Source organism: Mytilus edulis, chromosome 12 (assembly GCF_963676685.1).
Source record: "Mytilus edulis chromosome 12, xbMytEdul2.2, whole genome shotgun sequence".
Classification (NCBI taxonomy): domain Eukaryota; kingdom Metazoa; phylum Mollusca; class Bivalvia; order Mytilida; family Mytilidae; genus Mytilus; species Mytilus edulis.
In genome coordinates, this window is record NC_092355.1 from 70,657,287 (window position 1) to 70,665,722 (window position 8,436).

General features: G+C 34.0%; 1 long non-coding RNA gene across 1 annotated transcript; it reads right to left on the reverse strand.

Annotated features, from left to right (window-relative positions):
- Window positions 1-1,967: 1,967 nt before the first annotated feature.
- Window positions 1,968-4,885, reverse strand: LOC139499031 (uncharacterized). Its single transcript, XR_011658085.1, has 2 exons — window positions 4,830-4,885; window positions 1,968-2,238 (listed from the first exon to the last, which is right to left on the reverse strand). It is a non-coding gene; the product is annotated as an uncharacterized lncRNA (long non-coding RNA).
- Window positions 4,886-8,436: the final 3,551 nt, after the last annotated feature.

The window sequence follows — 8,436 nt, forward strand, 5'->3', positions numbered from 1 at the left end:
TCTGAAATGCTTATATTTCCATTCATGAAATTCTTTATAGAGAATTGCTGCTCACCATGAAGCTATTAAACCAAATTTTGAAGTAAAAATAATTCCTTCGTAAGTTTTACAGACGCCATCCGGTTTCGGTTGACTATTATAGAATATCCAGTTCACAGATAATAGCATGTTCTCTGTGTACTAACTAACGTCCCGTTATCTTTTACCAAATGCGACCTTCCGAAATTTTTTCGGGTCGGAATCACCTGCGATCAACCCCAGTTTTTTTTTATGGCGTTTGTGTTATGCATTCGTTAATTTTCTGTGTTATGTTTTGTGATGTATCGTTGTCTACTTGTCATTTTCTTGTTAAACCATGGTGTTTGTAGTTTCTTTTTTTAATCTATGAGGTTGAATGTCCCTCTAGTATTTTCCAATTTTCTTGTATACTAGTATAGTATAAAATCTTAAAACTAAGGCATTACAATTTGAAGCATGTTTTTTATATGTTGTACCATCTCCTATCCTTGGAAACTGTGTATATTTAATATTAGGTCAGTAGGTGTGAGTTATTGTTAATACACGTTAAGTAGTATGTTCTTATAACTCATAATTCGAAAACAACATGAAACTGTAATGTCAGAAAGGGAAAACGACCAAAGGATAAACAACAGTACACACATTACAACATAGGAAAACTAGGTCCTCGGTGGTCGAGTGGTCTAAGTAGTTACAACTGTAGCCAGTCAATACTGAGGTTATGAAGTTGAACCCCTCTCGTATGGTTGTACTCTACTACAATCTTAATTGACTAGAACTGTCAGTTTTCCTATCAAACGTCGATGGTTTTATCCTGGCACTCTGGCTTCCTCCACCAATAAACTGACCGCCACGAAATAGCACAAACGCGGGGTGTAACAGTGTATTTAAAAAGAAAATTATAAAAAAATTAAAACTTAAAAAAACATAGAAAACTTAAGACTTAGCAACACAAACTTGATAAAAACCCCAGATAAAACCCAGTTGGCATCCATGATAACAAAACTTGATAAAAAATAAACAAACAGAAAATATAGCTTAAAAGGAAAGACTGCGTTTGAAAATATTATCAAACTGGAAATGTAGCAATAAATTCAAGGATGAATGCAATACAGTATTAACGAAATGTAAACCAATTTAGTACTGTCTAATTTTTCAAAGTTTTACATCACCATTCACATATTCATATTTAGACGCCAAGTGAGGAATATAGTCAGTGGCTGTGTTGTAGAGTATGTGTTGTTTCTGGTTATAGAAATGATTACCTGTTATGGGCAAATGAAGAATAGATCTGTTTAATTTCTTATCGATATAATAATCGTATGGAGACACAATAACATTGCTTACATGGTTCAGTTTATTCTGTTTCACATAATGTACAGTTTTTTTTTATCACAGTTCTTCATTGGTCATAACTCGATTATGACGTTAAAATTTCTTGCTTTTCCTGAATTCCCTATTGTGACCGGCATGTAAAAAGGTGACCATGCCTGATGACGTCACATAGGAAGAACACATCTTTGTGCAGATCATTTCAAAACAAGGGATAAGCTTGCCCGCATCTTGTTTAAAAATCATTAGAGAATCTGATTCCACAACTACAAATGTAAACCCCGTGTAAACGATATCAATCCACTCTAGACATAGAAGTTTAAAATATTTAAAACGCTCGGCGAGCCTCACGTTTTAGATTTGAAAATTTAACTCCAGTGGATAAATGTCGTATCACACTCGATTCAGTTGTAGAATATGTATGTAACGTAAAATAATAAATATGGCAATGACTTAGAATTCACGAAAGCCACATACCAATCTTACTGAATGATACCTTGTCATATGACATGTCAGATCAGCGTATGTTTACGAGAGTAACATGGCCGGTGTAAATTATAGAGCAGGAACTTGTCAGTATTTAGTAAAAGGAAAAAAATATAATGCTGCAAACTTAGTTCAAGAAGTACGTAGAATGTAATATAGTTTCTTGGATTTTATTTCAAAGTTTATAACGAACGTTCTGTCTGTTTAATCTTCACATTTGGTTTTATCGAGATATGCTCTTTGTCAACTACAATTTTTCTCGGTCAAATTCCTCCAGGGTAATAACTCGATCCGCCTCTATCGTCATCCATGACTGACCAATGGTGAAGCACGATCATGTTGTCAGTTATGTGCATCTGTTCCAAGGCTTTACTGAACTCACACTGTTCCATCATCCCATTTCTTTAAAAAAAAATGAAGTTCAAATAATATGTTTTTCAAATTAAATAGATGTTTAGGCTACCTAAATTACACTTAAAATTATATTTGATTCACAAGTAGAAAAACTAGATGACATTATTAGACGAATATAAAAAAGAACTTATTTATCTGCATGACAAATAAGAATAATTACAATACTAGCATTGCCGTACGTTGGGAAACTAACGGATAACAAATCAGATTTATATATAAAGACAACCTTTTAAATAATAAGTTTCAGAAAGCATTTTCTGACAAAACAACAAGTTAACCTTTACCAGACAAGGGCAATTAGTTTTTCTAAAATATAAAACATCACTTGACACAGTGTTTTAAATAATACCCTAATACATCAAGACGTGCCCAATCGAGTTTTGAACATGTGTTCACCAATTCGATCTTTTTAATTTTAGATGACGAAGTGACTTATCAAGTGTTTATCATTGTCCTACGTTAGCATCCAGGTTCGAATAGTATTTGTTAGGGGTATAATCTACTAAATCAACAGGTGCATAAACGAGTTTCAAATGATGTTCTCTTTACGATAAGTTCAATCTAGTTCAGAATGACACCGTACTGTTAATCCGCCAGTGTCTAATTAATCATGCTTTGAGCCGATGATGCATCCCTAGACCACAATATGTCTTATCTTTCAAATGATGACTTTTTTAACCATGGCGTTGTCAGGTTGTTTTAAATCTATGAGTTCTTCCATTTTCTATAGAAAGCATCATTCATATTTAATAATAAGTATAACGTAGCTTTTGATGGACAGAATCAGAAAATACTATCATATTCATTATGATAACTTGTGATGTTAATAGACCACTTTCGAGTTTCTCCATCACGGGAAAAACTCGTCAATTATGCGCGCCTATGTGACGTCACTTACCAGATAGAGGGGATCGGCTGTATCCCTGCACCTTTAACGTTCACCAAGCGCCTTAGTGATTGTCATTGTGCAGGATAAACTAGAAACAATGTTTGTTCGGTAGGTACTTAATCACAATTCCCTAATGAGAGCAGTGCTGATTGTCAATTATAAGAATTCAATTTTCGTAATAATTTGTGCAATATAGCATCATAGTTTCCCAACAAATTGCTCAACATTGCACCGGAAGTCACGATGCCCCTAAACGCACGAATGATGTGCACAAAAACCAGAGTTTTAGACGGAAATGCATTGAACTCGAAAGTTGTGTATTGAGAAATGTGTGTTACCTTTACTTACTTATTGATATCTAGACACGTGAACGTTTCATAAGCAGAAATATCGGTAGTAGCAAATTTTAAATGACACTTGACGTTTTACTCTGTAATTGGCTCTGTAACACCTGCATGAATCTCCACGTCCGTAACAATGTTTCCTTGTTGGCTCTTTACGACAGTCACATCCACAACAGAATATGTTACAAGAAGGATGTCCACAGCAAGGTGTCCCGCCAGCGCAATCTGCACAATGTTTATTAAAAGGTTTATGGCAACAAGCACCATTTGCCGTTCCTATGACAACCGAAAAAATACGGTATTAAACAATAAATAAAGCCAGGGAATAAAACACGTCAAACCATCGACACGAGGTTCAGAAAATCAGTAGTCCGATTGATGCTTAAACAATTAACTATAAATAAATAATACAGAGTAGAACGCAACCGACTGCAACCATTGATAACATGATTTAAGATTGTGGAAAGTAAATATAGATTAGGGCGGGGTTAACAGTATTCGAACGTTCAACCCTCAAATATAACCTGAAATTATTGAAATGTATTAAAATACATCCTATCAATATTTTGTTCAGGTTAAGAATGTCCGTTTGATTATTTAAAAATCTTTTACAATTGAAATGTGTTAACAACTAATGAACCATAAACATAAATTCATAAGACATTGACCCTATCCCTTATTCTTTTTTTATTTAGACAGTTTTGATTATAACTTATTATTGAATATAGACAATTGACTTATCATTGTAAAGGGAGTTTTGTCAGTTATCATCTAGTGCAAACCAGAATCTTCCAGTACTGGATTTTGATAAAGAATAAATCGGAATGCCAATTTTTAGTTCATGTATTACATGTATTAGATATTGGATCTTTAATTTGGAATATTAAGATATACAAATTTACCATGCAGTTGGTATAGGTCCTCAAAGTTATACTTAATAATTAAAGTAATACAGAACTGCAAAAGAGGGCAGATAGATACTAGATAGTCACTCAAACTCGAAAATAAACAGACAATGCCATGGCTAAAAAAGACCAATAGACAAACAAACGTATACAAAACCCAACATCAAAAACTAAAGACTGACCTATATGAATCCCAAAAAAGCGTGGTGTTATCTCAGGTGCTCCGGAAAGGTAGTCAGATCCTGCTTCAGATATGTTACTCGTCGTTATGCTCATATTATCACATCAGTTGTGATTATCGAACGTTAAATTACTGAATGCTAAACTTTATACCTTAAATTATGATCGATAATAGAGAAAATGATAATACTAAGTATCTATAGTAAGTGTGCTATATCAAAAGACAAAAGGAAGATTTTACTATATTTACGACATACTCACTGTAGTGAATCAAGAAAGTAAAACTGTTTAGGATTAAGGTGTCGTCAGCCTTGCTTTTATATTGAAGGTTTATTAATTATGAGTTCAAAATGTTAACATGCATTTATTATTCAAAAGAAAACAACAAAACATGATATACGGTAGTACATAAAACATTCTTCGCCAGTAATGAATTTCTTTATAAAAACGAGAGGTTTCTCGTTCAGATAAATACAGGCACAACACTCAATCAAACACAATTATGTTTTTACCAGGATGTTTTCGTTACTTATTTTGACTATCAACATTTATCAGTGACATAATATTTAAAGATTAAGACAGTTATATCGTTTGTTTCTGTAAATTTGTGAAAACTAAATGAAATATATATTTACACCAACGTTATAATGAATGTATTTGGATACGTTTCCTTAGGCGGAACTATATATTTTCTGTTTTATTCTATAGATGTAAACATGTATGTTAACTATAATCAAATTTTATGTTTCTTGATAAATTGATCAACATTGATTATTCATTCCGACTTTTACTTTTCGTGATAACGCCATTTTACAGCAACTTTTAAAATATAAATTACCAAGTGATATCTAAATACCACAAAGTAGGAAAACGAGCATGGCAAAACAGAGTTTTCATTCATACATACAATTGGCAAACAACCTCAAATTGTTTTTATTTCATCCCTAGATTGATAACCGGCATGGTTTAATAAACTATAGACCGAGGTCGCGCGTGTGTCAGTAGCAGACTGTAATATTCTAACGAGTTTGTAGCGACCGAACAAACTCTACACTAATACTGGTGTCAATAATTTAATGTTCTGTTTAATCATTGTCGTGTTTCCAAGTTAACTTTGCAATGGAAGATTCTTCGTTACTTCGTATATAGTCATTTTTTTTTCGTGCGATTATGGAGATTCTAATCCTATAGCCTCATGCTTCCAAAACGCTCCTAAGTCGTCTTCCTCTGTTTTATGTGAAATAATTACACTGAAAATACTTAACACTGCCTGTTGATAGCTGTGATTTTTCTGAATTTAACGGTCCAGAAAGTAAATACCCTAGTTTCGATTTGACTGCGGTGGGTCCATTTCCGCGTACAACTTTATCTTCAAATATTTCCCAATAAAAATCGGCTCTAACTAATAGTGAAACTTCAAATGTATCCTGTTGCGTAAATGGATGTGCGAGCTTTAGTTCTTTCACATAGTTACTATCCCTGTCAATGTAACAAATGTGTTTCTGTAACGGCGTTGCTATTGTAGTAAAGATTAACACCTACATTGGGATTTTATGTCCAGTTTCAGTTTCAACATAAACTGTGGATTTATCAAGTCGCCTTGTATAAGTGCTGGTTTCTCCGAATAACGAAAGTTGAATATTTTCGGCTCCTTCTCTCTGAGGGTTTAATTTTCGCGCAAGACTCTCCGTTACAAAAGACCTTTGAGCACCTTAATCAAACAAAATGTTCGTATCTGTGCAATGACAATGTGGCCAAACGGGGGCCACGGCGGTTTTCAACAATACATTTGAGTGAAAGTGTGCTGATGAGTGTAGTATTGTTGATTCTTCTTGTATCTCTGTATTCTTAACAAGATTTACTCAAGTTGATGTAGATGTCGTTCTTTCGTTCGTACAACTGTGATTCGAATCATTCGTGTCAGTGAAACGATTTTCACTTCTCTGGTTGGGGTTCGCGGTGTGTTCAACTTCATTACATAAACTAGTGTGTTTTCGTTTACCACAGTTACGACATGAGCTATTCGATTTGCATTCTTTTATGTGGTGTGTACCTAGGCAGTTGACACATAAATTGTTACGTTTACCAATAGTGAGGCGTTCATCTAAATCGCGTATTTTCTTGCAGTTGGCGGGCGAATGAATATCTTTGCAGAAAATGCACGGCTTTTTTTGCATTTCTAGTACTTGCGTTGTGTTTTCCTTGTGAATTAGTACCGGCGAAAAGGGTTACATACGATATATCATTTCCTGTCTGTGATACTTGTCCAGCTTCCATGATTTGTATCTCTTCATGTATACTTCTTCGAAGATCTCGTAATAGCCAATTTGTCGTACCATGCTCCCACCGAGATGCTTTCTGATTTCTTCTGGCAGTTTGATTATAATTTTAATCTAATTTAATGTAATTTATAAATTGTATTTCAATTTTCTTTCTAAGTAAAGTAGTTTTTTGAGGCCCCGAGAATGTCAAGAAGACCTTGGAAGTAACATTGTATCCAAGGTCGACGTCACATGGCGACGTCACCTTATCTTTGGTTAGTAACTGTAGTAAACGTCAAATTGCAAAGCTGTTGTTTATTTATTTAGAGTTAGTCTATTAGAAATGGTCCCCTCAACGGGTATCAATTCATTGCTTACATGTTGAGTTAACTAGGAGTGCAGAGGTAAAACTTATGAAGCATGTCACACAGAATGCCGTCAAGCGTAAAAACATCATAACATATCAATATATTTATATCACGACTGACAGTAATATACACGATATAAAATCGTGAAAGAACCGATACAAGAACATTTATTTTTCGCACACAAATGTCCAAAAGTCGACATTTGATAAGCAGATGTAAAATCACTCATCAAAACTTTACAACTAAAATTTTAATTGTTTGTAAATTTAAATTACGAGATCTTTTAATTTCTTGATTTTTTTTTTATTACAGCTTTCCATTTTTAAAGTATAAACAATTATATTCGTTGTCCAATGGTTATCGTCAAATTATAATCGTCCGAGGGAACCATGAAGCTTTGACAGCTTGATTTCTAAGACAAATTTTCAAGGATGATTGGCACTTTTTACAAAAGCATTTTGTTTAAAATGTCGCGCTTGATTCAAAGGATTCTCGTTTGAATTGTTTTACATTTGTCATTTCAAGGCCTTTTATAGCCCATACCGCATAGTCATGCGGTATGGGCTATGCTCATTGTTGAAGGCCAAACAGTGACCTATAGTTGTTAATTACTGTGTCATTTGGTCTCTTGCGGCGAGTTGTCTCAGAGGCAATCATACCACATCTTCCTTTTGGTCGATAGACAAATTTCAAATTGGATGTATTTCCGTCATAAACTCTGGTTTTAGTGAACATCATAATCGTGCGTTTAGGGGCATTGACAGTTCCGTTCCATTGTTGAGCGAGTAATTGGAAAACTATAATGCTACATTTTTCAGCACTTGTTTGCATGAATTAATCGGCAAATTAAATTTTCATAATTGACAATCAGCACTGCTGTCATTAGGGAATTGTGATTAAGTACTTACAAAACGAACATTAATTCTAGTTTATCAGTGACGACCACTAATACGCTTGGTGAACGTTTATAGTGCAGGGATACAGGCGATCCCCTCTATCTTGTAAATAACGTCACAAAGGCAAGCATAATTGACGAGTTTTTTCCGGTGACGGATGAACTCGAACGGATGTATTCTTGATTTTCACTTTGTACCTTTAAAATCTATAACCACTGGTAGTAGAAATACCTTTTGAATAAAGTTCTTTTTGAAATTCAATGGCTTGATCATGTTTAATATATTCTGCATAGTTAATAAAGAACATCTTTCATATTTCAAAATATATTTTCTTAACTAGAAC